We start from the raw sequence: 12,976 nt of genomic DNA on the forward strand, positions 1-12,976 counted from the left end.
CTCTCACTCACAGGACACAACACACGCTTTCGCAAATGACACACAGGCCCACTCAGAGACACGACATCCTCAGAAACACTGCAGCCAGTTCCCTCGACCGGCCTCTGGGAACTTCGGATTTGGGGACGTGCCCAACATTCTCTGACAACAGTCCCTCATGCTCTGGACCAGTGTCACCTTCTCTCTGGCTTCTGAGTCCTCATCACACAGACCCGAGCTCCCCGAATGCACCGAGTCCTCACCACACAGACCCGAGCTCCCCGAATGCACCAAGTCCTCACCACACAGACCCGAGCTCCCCGAATACACCGAGTCCTCACCCTACAGCCCCGAGCTCCCCGAATGCACCGAGTCCTCACCCTACAGCCCCGAGCTCCCCGAATGCACCGAGTCCTCACCCTACTGACCCGAGCTCCCCGAATACACCGAGTCCTCACCCTACAGCCCCGAGCTCCCCGAATACACCGAGTCCTCACCCTACTGACCCGAGCTCCCCGAATGCACCGAGTCCTCACCACACAGACCCGAGCTCCCCGAATGCACTGAGTCCTCACCCTACAGCCCCGAGCTCCCCGAATGCACCGAGTCCTCACCACACAGCCCCGAGCTCCCCGAATGCACCGAGTCCTCACCCTACAGCCCCGAGCTCCCCGAATACACCGAGTCCTCACCCTACAGTCCCGAGCTCCCCGAATACACCGAGTCCTCACCCTACAGCCCCGAGCTCCCCGAATGCACCGAGTCCTCACCCTACAGTCCCGAGCTCCCCGAATGCACCGAGTCCTCACCACACAGCCCCGAGCTCCCCGAATGCACCGAGTCCTCACCCTACAGCCCCGAGCTCCCCGACTACACCGAGTCCTCACCCTACAGCCCCGAGCTCCCCGAATGCACCGAGTCCTCACCCTACAGCCCCGAGCTCCCCGAATACACCGAGTCCTCACCCTACAGCCCCGAGCTCCCCGAATACACCGAGTCCTCACCCTACAGCCCCGAGCTCCACGAATACACCGAGTCCTCACCCTACAGTCCCGAGCTCCCCGAATGCACCGAGTCCTCACCCTACAGTCCCGAGCTCCCCGAATGCACCGAGTCCTCATCACACAGCCCCGAGCTCCCCGAATACACCGAGTCCTCACCCTACAGCCCCGAGCTCCCCGAATACACCGAGTCCTCACCCTACAGCCCCGAGCTCCCCGAATACACCGAGTCCTCACCCTACAGTCCCGAGCTCCCCGAATGCACCGAGTCCTCATCACACAGCCCCGAGCTCCCCGAATACACCGAGTCCTCACCCTACAGCCCCGAGCTCCCCGAATACACCGAGTCCTCACCCTACAGCCCCGAGCTCCCCGAATGCACCGAGTCCTCACCACACAGCCCCGAGCTCCCCGAATGCACCGAGTCCTCACCCTACAGCCCCGAGCTCCCCGAATACACCGAGTCCTCACCCTACAGCCCCGAGCTCCCCGAATACACCGAGTCCTCACCCTACAGACCCGAGCTCCCCGAATACACCGAGTCCTCACCCTACAGCCCCGAGCTCCCCGAATACACCGAGTCCTCACCCTACAGTCCCGAGCTCCCCGAATGCACCGAGTCCTCACCACACAGCCCCGAGCTCCCCGAATACACCGAGTCCTCACCCTACAGCCCCGAGCTCCCCGAATACACCGAGTCCTCACCCTACAGCCCCGAGCTCCCCAAATACACCGAGTCCTCACCCTACAGACCCGAGCTCCCCGAATACACCGAGTCCTCACCCTACTGACCCGAGCTCCCCGACTACACCGAGTCCTCACCCTACAGCCCCGAGCTCCCCGAATACACCGAGTCCTCACCCTACAGTCCCGAGCTCCCCGAATGCACCGAGTCCTCACCACACAGCCCCGAGCTCCCCGAATGCACCGAGTCCTCACCCTACAGCCCCGAGCTCCCCGACTACACCGAGTCCTCACCCTACAGTCCCGAGTTCCCCGAATGCACCGAGTCCTCATCACACAGCCCCGAGCTCCCCGAATACACCGAGTCCTCACCCTACAGCCCCGAGCTCCCCGAATACACCAAGTCCTCATCACACAGCCCCGAGCTCCCCGAATACACCGAGTCCTCACCCTACAGCCCCGAGCTCCCCGAATACACCAAGTCCTCATCACACAGCCCCGAGCTCCCCGAATACACCGAGTCCTCACCACACAGCCCCGAGCTCCCCGAATACACCGAGTCCTCACCCTACAGCCCCGAGCTCCCCGAATGCACCGAGTCCTCACCCTACAGCCCCGAGCTCCCCGACTGCACCGAGTCCTCACCCTACAGCCCCGAGCTCCCCGAATGCACCGAGTCCTCATCACACAGCCCCGAGCTCCCCGAATGCACTGAACTGCTCCCTGTCACTGCGCATGTGTGTGCTACTCCTGCTGCCTCATCTTTCCCTCCCCTGTCACCATCTAGGAACTTCCTATTTGCTCTGAAGGCTCAGCCGAAACATGACCTCCCTTCTCCCAAGGTCAGGCACTCTCTCTATGCTTTCTAATACTCACCACCAGGACTATGAGTTCCTAGGGGCATGTGTTAGTTTTCCATTTATAGTAGGTGATTAAGAATAGATGGATGGATGGATGGATGGATGGATAAGTGGACGGGTGGATGGATCGGTAGATGGATAAACAGATGAGTAAGTTGATACATGGATGGCTGGATAGATGGGTGGATGGATGAATGGATGGATGGGTTGTTATATGGGTGGGTGGGTGGGTGGGTGGATGAATGGATGAATATATGGATGGGTGAGTGGGTGGATGAATGGATGGTTATATAGATGGGTGGCTGGGTGATTGGACGGATAGACGGCCACAAGCAATCCTTCCACCTCAGCCTCCCAAAGCGCTGGGACTATAGGAATGAGCCATTACACCCAATATATGTGTTTTAAATTTAGCCATTAAATGTGAAAGATAAAGGATATAAAGCAGATGTTTAAAATGTTTTCGTTCTACAGCACAAAGTCACATCTTGGGGTGCCCCAGGCCACATTTCAGCTGGATGCCTGTGTCAAAGTCTCTGATTAGCCAAAGCCAATATCACCTTCAACAGGATAAACTGTGTGACAAAGGAATAAATCTCACATTTTATTTTTAAAATAATATTTTAAATGTAGGGATCATTTATTTGTATCTGTGAAAAATTTCTAAACTAGTACTTTTTCTTAAAAGACTTGTCAGCAACAGAATTAAACACTGTCCTTAATTACAGTGCAGCCAGAGCCAGCCCAGCCCAACACAGAGGTCGGAATTTGCCTCTAATCTAATCTTCCCACCACACTCGGTATCATTGCTTACATGTTTTAGGAACCATGCAGTCCGTTTTTACATTTGTATCAACTGTTCACCTGTTTCTGTATTTTGTTATTAGAAAGTTCTTCACAATTATTTATGTGCACAAAATTAACAGCTTTCGCGATAATCACGCATTGTGCTACAGCCTTCTGCCACTGTAACAACAGATACAGGTTCATATTTCAAACGACAGAAGTTCTAAATATAAAGTCTCATAAGCGTTTTGTTTCAATCCCAAGTGACCTGAATATAAACGCACATTTAAAAATGAATATTCTGGCTGGGTGTGGTGGCTGACGCCTGTAATCCCAGTCCTTTGGGAGGCCGAGGCAGGCACATTATCTGAGGTCAGGAGTTCAAGATGAGGCTGGCCAACATGGTGAAACCCCGTCTCTACCGAAAATCTAAAAACTTGCCAGGCATGGTGGTGGGTGCCTATAATCCCAGCTACTCAGAAGGCTGAGGCAGGAGGATCAATTGAATCCAGGAGCCTGAGGTTGCAGTGAGCCAAGATCGCACCGTTGCACTCCAGGCTGGGTGGACAGAGTGAGACTCTGTCTCAAAAAAAAAAAAAAAAAGGAAGATTCAGAAACTCATCATTGTAAATAATACGACTGATTTATATTATAGGCACATAATCCCTGATCCAAAATCCTTAGGGCCACACAGGGCTTGGAATTCAGACTATTTCAGAGAAGGAAGGTAACGGTGTAAGTCAGGCAGGCCTGGAGAAAGTGCTGGGGGCGGAGTCCGGCACCCGCGACCAAACGCGCTGGGGCTTCCACAGCAGCGGCCCCCAGACGCGCGCAGCTCCCCTGCCGGGACCGCGGGGCTCACCTGCCCCGGCGCGGGTCAGGGCTGCTGCAAGACGAGTCTCTGCCGCGGAGTGAGCAAAACCCTTCTGCTGTCTGAGCTTTCAGGGTTTTAGAACCGCAGAAAGAGGGCGTGAACCCAAGGGACGCGTCCCACTGATCAGACACGACGCGACCTGCACGTCACAGGACCCCGAGGACGCCAAAGCCAAAAGGCAGGTCCGGGTGCGAAAGCAAAGGCAAGACCGCACATTTCCGTTCTGCTTTGACGTCATCCCGAGAAAATTCTATTTTGAAACTGACCCTTTCTGGGTGCCCCGCCTCCGCGATGGCTGTGACTGGAGGGCGCCCGCCTCTTCGCTGTCCTGTGACTAGAGAGAGACCCGCCTCTATGCTGGCCTGTGATTGGAGGGTACCCACCACTGCAATGCCTGTGATTGGAGGGTCCTGCCTCTGCGATGCCTGTGATTGGAGGGCACCCGCCTCTGCGATGCCTGTGATTGGAGAGCTCCCGCCTCTGCAATGCCTGTGATTGGAGGGCTCCCGCCTCTGAGATGCCTGTGATTGGAGGGCACCCGCCTCTGTGATGCCTGTGAGTGGAGGGTCCTGCCTCTGCAATGCCTGTGATTGGAGGGCACCCGCCTCTGCAATGCCTGTGATTGGAGGGCTCCCGCCTCTGCGATGCCTGTGATTGGAGGGCTCCCGCCTCTGCGATGCCTGTGATTGGAGGGCGCCCGCCTCTGCGATGCCTGTGATTGGAGGGCGCCCGCCTCTGCGATGCCTGTGATTGGAGGGTCTTGCCTCTGTGATGACTGTGATTGGAGGGCGCCCGCCTCTGCAATGCCTGTGATTGGAGGGTCTTGCCCCTGCGATGCCTGTGATTGTAGGGCTCCCGCCTCTGCAATGACTGTGATTGGTAGGCACCTGCCTCTGCAATGCCTGTGATTGGAGGGCTCCCGCCTCTGTGATGACTGTGATTGGAGGGTGCCCACCTCTGCGATGCCTGTGACTGGAGGGTCCTGCCTCTGCGATGCCTGTGATTGGAGGGCTCCCGCCTCTGCGATGACTGTGATTGGAGGACACCCGCCTCTGCAATGCCTGTGATTGGAGGGCTCCCGCCTCTGCGATGACTGTGATTGGTGGGCACCTGCCTCTGCAATGCCTGTGATTGGAGGGTCTTGCCTCTGTGATGACTGTGATTGGAGGGCGCCCGCCTCTGCAATGCCTGTGATTGTAGGGCACCCACCTCTGCAATGACTGTGATTGGTAGGCACCTGCCTCTGCAATGCCTGTGATTGGAGGGTCTTGCCTCTGCGATGACTGTGATTGGAGGACACCCGCCTCTGCAATGCCTGTGATTGGAGGGCTCCCGCCTCTGTGATGACTGTGATTGGAGGACACCCGCCTCTGCAATGCCTGTGATTGGAGGGCTCCCGCCTCTGTGATGACTATGATTGGAGGGCACCCACCTCTGCGATGCCTGTGACTGGAGGGTCCTGCCTCTGCAATGCCTGTGATTGGAGGGCGCCCGCATCTGCGATGCCTGTGACTGGAGGGTCCTGCCTCTGCGATGCCTGTGATTGGAGGGTCCTGCCTCTGCGATGCCTATGATTGGAGGTCACCCACCTCTGCGATGCCTGTAATTGGAGGGTCCTGCCTCTGCAATGCCTGTGATTGGAGGGCACCCGCCTCTGCAATGCCTGTGATTGGAGGGCACCCGCCTCTGCGATGACTGTGATTGGAGGGCACCCGCCTCTGCGATGCCTATGATTGGAGGGCACCCACCTCTGCGATGCCTGTAATTGGAGGGTCCTGCCTCTGCAATGCCTGTGATTGGAGGGCACCCGCCTCTGCAATGCCTGTGATTGGAGGGCGCCCGCCTCTGCGATGCCTGTGATTGGAGGGCACCCGCCTCTGCGATGCCTGTGATTGGAGGGTCCTGCCTCTGCGATGCCTATGATTGGAGGGCGCCCACCTCTGTGATGACTGTGATTGGAGGGCACCCGCCTCTGCAATGCCTGTGATTGGAGGGTCTTGCCTCTGTGATGCCTGTGATTGGAGGGTCTTGCCCCTGCGATGCCTGTGATTGGAGGGCGCCTGCCTCTGCAATGACTGTGATTGGTGAGCGCCTGCCTCTGCAATGACTGTGATTGGTGAGCACCCGCCTCTGCAATGCCTGTGATTGGAGGGCACCCGCCTCTGCAATGCCTGTGATTGGAGGGCGCCCGCCTCTGCGATGACTGTGATTGGAGGGCGCCCGCCTCTGCGATGCCTGTGATTGGAGGGTCTTGCCTCTGCGATGCCTGTGATTGGAGGGTCTTGCCCCTGCGATGCCTGTGATTGGAGGGCGCCTGCCTCTGCAATGACTGTGATTGGTGGGCGCCTGCCTCTGCAATGCCTGTGATTGGAGGGCGCCCGCCTCTGCAATGCCTGTGATTGGAGGGCGCCCGCCTCTGCGATGACTGTGATTGGAGGGCGCCCGCCTCTGCAATGCCTGTGATTGGAGGGCGCCCGCCTCTGCAATGCCTGTGATTGGAGGGTCTTGCCTCTGCGATGCCTGTGATTGGAGGGTCTTGCCCCTGCGATGCCTGTGATTGGAGGGCGCCTGCCTCTGCGATGACTGTGATTGGTGAGCGCCTGCCTCTGCGATGCCTGTGATTGGTGAGCGCCTGCCTCTGCAATGCCTGTGATTGGAGGGCTCCCGCCTCTGTGATGACTGTGATTGGAGGGTCCTGCCTCCGCAATGCCTGTGATTGGAGGGCACCCGCCTCTGCAATGCCTGTGATTGGAGGGCGCCCACCTCTGCAATGCCTGTGATTGGAGGGTCTTGCCCCTGCGATGCCTGTGATTGGAGGGTCTTGCCCCTGCGATGCCTGTGATTGGAGGGTCTTGCCCCTGCGATGCCTGTGATTGGAGGGCGCCTGCCTCTGCAATGACTGTGATTGGTGAGCGCCTGCCTCTGCAATGACTGTGATTGGTGAGCACCTGCCTCTGCAATGCCTGTGATTGGAGGGCTCCCGCCTCTGCGATGCCTGTGATTGGAGGGCGCCCGCCTCTGCGATGCCTGTGATTGGAGGGCGCCTGCCTCTGTGATGACTGTGATTGGAGGGCGCCCGCCTCTGCGATGCCTGTGATTGGAGGGCTCCCGCCTCTGTGATGACTGTGATTGGAGGGCGCCCACTTCTGCGATGCCTGTGATTGGAGGATCCTGCCTCCACAATGCCTGTGATTGGAGGGCACCCGCCTCTGCAATGCCTGTGATTGGAGGGCGCCCGCCTCTGCAATACCTGTGATTGGAGGGTCTTGCCCCTGCAATGCCTGTGATTGGAGGGTGCCTGCCTCTGCAATGACTGTGATTGGTGGGCACCTGCCTCTGCAATGCCTGTGATTGGAGGGTCTTGCGTCTGTGATGCCTGTGATTGGAGGACACCCACCTCTACAATGCCTGTGATTGGAGGGCTCCCGCCTCTGTGATGACTGTGATTGGAGGGCGACCGCCTCTGCAATGCCTGTGATTGGAGGGCGCCTGCCTCTGTGATGACTGTGATTGGAGGGCGCCCGCCTCTGCAATGCCTGTGATTGGAGTGCGCCCACCTCTGTGATGACTGTGATTGGAGGGTCCTGCCTCCACAATGCCTGTGATTGGAGGGCACCCGCCTCTGCAATGCCTGTGATTGGAGGGCGCCCACCTCTGCAATGCCTGTGATTGGAGGGTCTTGCCCCTGCGATGCCTGTGATTGGAGGGTCTTGCCCCTGCGATGCCTGTGATTGGAGGGTCTTGCCCCTGCGATGCCTGTGATTGGAGGGCGCCTGCCTCTGCAATGACTGTGATTGGTGAGCGCCTGCCTCTGCAATGACTGTGATTGGTGAGCACCTGCCTCTGCAATGCCTGTGATTGGAGGGCTCCCGCCTCTGTGATGACTGTGATTGGAGGGCGCCCGCCTCTGCGATGCCTGTGATTGGAGGGCGCCTGCCTCTGTGATGACTGTGATTGGAGGGCGCCCACTTCTGCGATGCCTGTGATTGGAGGGCACCCGCCTCTGCAATGCCTGTGATTGGAGGGCGCCCGCCTCTGCAATACCTGTGATTGGAGGGTCTTGCCCCTGCAATGCCTGTGATTGGAGGGCGCCTGCCTCTGCAATGACTGTGATTGGTGGGCACCTGCCTCTGCAATGCCTGTGATTGGAGGGTCTTGCGTCTGTGATGCCTGTGATTGGAGGACACCCGCCTCTACAATGCCTGTGATTGGAGGGCTCCTGCCTCTGTGATGACTGTGATTGGAGGGCGCCCACCTCTGCAATGCCTGTGATTGGAGGGCGCCCACCTCTGCGATGACTGTGATTGGAAGGCGCCCGCCTCTGCGATGCCTGTGACTGGAGGGTCCCGCCTCTGCGATGCCTGTGATTGGAGGGCGCCCGCTTCTGCGATGCCTGTGATTGGAGAGCGCCCGCCTCTGCAATGCCTGTGATTGGAGGGCGCCCGCTTCTGCGATGCCTGTGATTGGAGAGCGCCCGCCTCTGCAATGACTGTGATTGGTGGGCACCCGCCTCTGCCCTGGCCGGCGACTGGAGAGCCCCGCCTCGGGGCGGCTGTTCCTCCTCCGCCCACCTGCCCACCCCGCAGCTGCAATGCTCCCCACTCACACCTGGCCCAGCAGCTGCGGCCTGAAGGCCTCAACGACCACCTGCCTCGGGGCATAGACCTGGCGCAGCCTCTGCCACCAGCCCTCCTCCAGCGGCGCGGTCAGAAGCGCCCGCTCTGTTCCAGCAGCTGCGGCTCCTCCGCCTCAGCGCCATCTGCGAGGCGCCTCTGCCTTGAGGACACGGACGGCCCTCCCTGACCACCTCTGTCCCGAGGGCAGAGCGGAGCGCGGGGCACGCCAGGCCCTGCCTGCCCGGGGAGCCACAGACACAGGCGGCTTGACGGAGTGCGCGCTCTGAGGACGGGGAGAGAACCAGGGCGGCGCGGGGCGGGCGCCGGGGCAGAGGCCTCTCCGAGGCGAGCTTAGAGCCGAGACCCAAATAGAGAGAAGGGAGCGGTCGGGAGGTGGCCCGGGCAAGGCAGGGGGTGGCGGCCACGCATCTCTGCGGCTCGGCCTCGCCACGCGCGCGTCTCGGTCACTGTCTGCTGAAGGGGTGCGTCGATGTGACTCGTCATCATGGACCCGGTCCCCGCTCTCCAGGCACAGACTGATGCGCGCGTGTACATATGCGAATACCGGTATTTTCCGATGTGTTTTCCTTAAAACTACGGTATATTCTAGGCCGGGCGCGGTGGCTCACACCTGTAATCCCAGCACTTTGGGAGGCCGAGGCGGGCGGATCACGTCGAGAGATCAAGACCATCCTGGCCAACATGGTGAAACCGTCTCTACTAAAAATACTATATATGTATATATATAAACTGGAGTGTGGTGGCAGGCGCCTGGAATCCCAGATGCTTAGGAGGCTCAGGCAGGAGAATTGCTTGAACTCGGGGGAAGGAGGTTGCAGTGAGCCGAGATTGCGCCACTGCACTCCAGCTTGGCAACAGAGCAAGACTTCGTCTCAAAAAAAGTAAAAACTACAATATATTCTATTAGCAATGCAAACTTCCAAAAATTAAAGGCAAAAAACCACAGACGCTGGCAAGGATGTGTTGGCAGAAATGTAAATTAGCGTAGCCTCTCTGGAAAATAGAATGGCAAAAACTAAAAGCAGAACTACCATCCAGTCCAGCAGTCCCGCTCCTACGTGTGTATCCAAAGGGGAAGAAATCAACCTACTGAAGCGATCTCCGCACTTGCCTGTTTACTGTGACACAATTCACCACAGCAAAGACACAGAATGAACCTAAGCACCCACCCACAGACAACTGGATAAAGACGTGGTGCATATACACGACGGAATACCATCCGGCCGTAAAAAACAATGAAACTGTGTCCTTCGCAGCAACGTGCATGGAAACAGAGGCCATCGTCCTAAGTGAAACAACTCGGACACCGGAGGACAGCGCACACTCTCACCATAAGCAGGCGCTGACTCCATGTCCACACAGACGTGGCGTGTGGAATGACAGACACCGGAGACGCGGACGGTGCAGGGAGAGGGAAAGGCGGGTGCTGGGAGATTTCTTAGTGGGAATGGTTTTGTGATTCCGGTGACGGAGGCGCTGAAAGCCAAGGCGTCACCACACGCAGTGTGTCTGTGCAACAGAGCTGCTCCTGCGCCCCTGAGTTTACAACAAAAAGGTGGATATGTTTAAAAAATTAAAGTTTGCCATTACATTTATAGAATGTTAATATTTTAGTATGGTATTAACTGACACTGCGTGCTTCCAGCGTGGCGCTGTGCTAAGCACCTTTCAGGTATAACAGCATTAGTCCTCAGAACAGACCTGAGAAGTGTGATCATCGCAGCTGCTCCCATCTTACAGATGAGACAACAGACGGGTGAGGTGACACCACATGGCCACATCCGGAGCCAGCGAGGGCAGGGCCGATCGCCAGTCGCACGGCAGCCCGCACTCCGAGCATCACAGCACAGGCCCCACAGAGCAAACAACAGTGTGTGTGAAGACAACGTGAGATCATCACAGAGAAAATGAGAATGCTTCTACTTGGGAAAAGTTAGGAAAATATATCAAAACTCTTGAGAGTTTGGTTTTCAATCACCTGGAGGATAAACTGAGTCTGTGCAGACACTGGCAGCCTGTGCCTAGGGCTGGGTGAATACACAGGTGCAAAGGCCCATTCCGCCCAGGAGCAATCAGCAGGTGACAAGGCGTGCGGCAGCCCCAGAGCCTCAGTTTGCTCCTGGCTCCCACGGCCCACTCCTGGACTGGCACCTTCCGGGTGCTTCAGCACACAGATACCTGGTGCTGTCGGCATTCGCTGCTGGAGAGGCCACCTGATCCCGCCTCCGGGTGCTGCACACCCATCCCAGGAGGGCCCACTTCCAGGTGAGGCCTCTGACATCAAAAGACAGTGTGACATGAAATCCAGTCACAGCACAGTGGGCCAGGTTCCTCCTTCAAAGTCCATGCTACACTGTCCCTGGTGCAGGACACGGAAATAGCACAAAAGGCACTGAGGACAGAGCATCCTGTCTCTGATCCTCGCCAGGAAGGGAGGCAGCCTCAGGCCCTGGCAGGACCAAGCTCGAGGCACCCATCTAGCTTTGCTCTGAGTCCATGCCCACTGCCGAGTGGCCTACTCCCAGGGATCCTGCCATGGGGGAGGAGGGGTGTGGCTGGACAGTGAGTGCGGGGACACTCACATGCCAGAGTCTGACCAGCCTGGCCAGCCTGGGGAAGCTCTTGGGCAGAGAGCTGAGGCCCAGGCCCTGCCGCTCCATGAGTGCCGTGGCCTCCCAGGCCCGCCTCCCATGCCTCCAGCACAAGGCACTAACTGGGCAAAACGATAGCTGAGTGTAAAATCACTTCCCTCCAAGCCAGAGGTGACAGGAGGCACAGCGGTGACCCGTGAGCCCACAGAAGCCATTGGGCACACACTCGTTGACTTAGTCAAAATGAAAAACGTTGGGAAATGCACTGCTAGGCTTGCGTGGTTTCCTTTTTGTCTGCGAGCTGGCTCCATGCTGGGTGACTGCTACCTGCCCGTGGGAGCCAGTGTTCGCTGCCTCCTAAACGCTTTCATTTTCATGGGATTCACATCTCCAGGTCCAGGAGTCCCCATATGTATTTGCTATTAGAAGACAAAAATTACAGGAAGTATAAACGTGCATTGACTTACATCACACTGATTTTAAAATAAGGGTCTCTCTACTGTCCCTTCGAGTTCTATAACAAAGAACATGGTATCACAGCGTAGGGCTATTGGCCAATGATCATAAATAAACTCATAAAAACCCCTCCGTATTAGCCTTTGAATTTGACAGGAACAAAAACACTCTTCTCATCGCCTAGTGCTTTTCTGTGTACCACTTGCTAAAGGCAGCACAGGGAACCAGGCTTCAGAAGTAGTATGTCGACAGGAAACGCCAGTCACCACTGCTAACCAAAAATGGAAGCAGAATTAAGTCCCCAGAGGTACCCATGTGATACCAGGGCCTACAAAAACAGTTGTATAAACTAAGGCAAAAATTACAATGTCAAAAATATTTGTGGAAAGAAAGAAAGCTCTAAGTCCATAATATGTCTTCACCAAAAACAGAAGGCTTGTGTACATTTGACAGCAAACAAAATCTTAGTAACTGGAGAGTCATGTGAAAAGAAAAACGTCTAAATGTTTACTGAGTACAAAGCAGGCTTAGGTTTTATAAAGCTCATACATGAAAACGTGTTGTACTCTCAACTCTAACTGAAACGAGGGCAGAGCCACGCAGACCCTGCAGAGGTGTCCAGCACATGCGCCAGAGCTGCTCTAGGGATTGCTTTGTGTCTGTTTACTTGGAAGAAGGCATAACAAACCTTCCCCCACAAGCGCAGACCCTCAGGCCTTGCCTCATCTGGGGGACTGAATCCTGCGTCTGTGACAGTCACTTCCAGAGCACATCTCCTGGTCCCCAAAGACAGCCTCAGAATCAACTCCAGCAGAGTGATCTGCAGCACCTGTCAATACACTGATTGCTGTTTGTGGGAAATTGGGATATGAAATGTGTATGTATTGATCCTCTAGCACCATTATCATATCCAACAACATTTGTTTCAGTATCCTTATATATGAGCCCTTCTTCAAGCAGAATGTTAAGTTTCAGAGAAAAACTAGAATGCCTGTAATCCAAGCACTTTGGAGGCCAAGGTGGGCGGATCACCTGAGGTCAGGAGTTCAAGACCAGCCTGACCAACATGGTGAAACCTCATCTGAATTAAAAATAATAAAATAAAATA

The sequence above is a fragment of the Aotus nancymaae genome, unplaced genomic scaffold (genome assembly GCF_030222135.1).
Source record: "Aotus nancymaae isolate 86718 unplaced genomic scaffold, 86718_ANA_hifiasm-v0.15.2.pri h1tg000021l, whole genome shotgun sequence".
Classification (NCBI taxonomy): Eukaryota; Metazoa; Chordata; class Mammalia; order Primates; family Aotidae; genus Aotus; species Aotus nancymaae.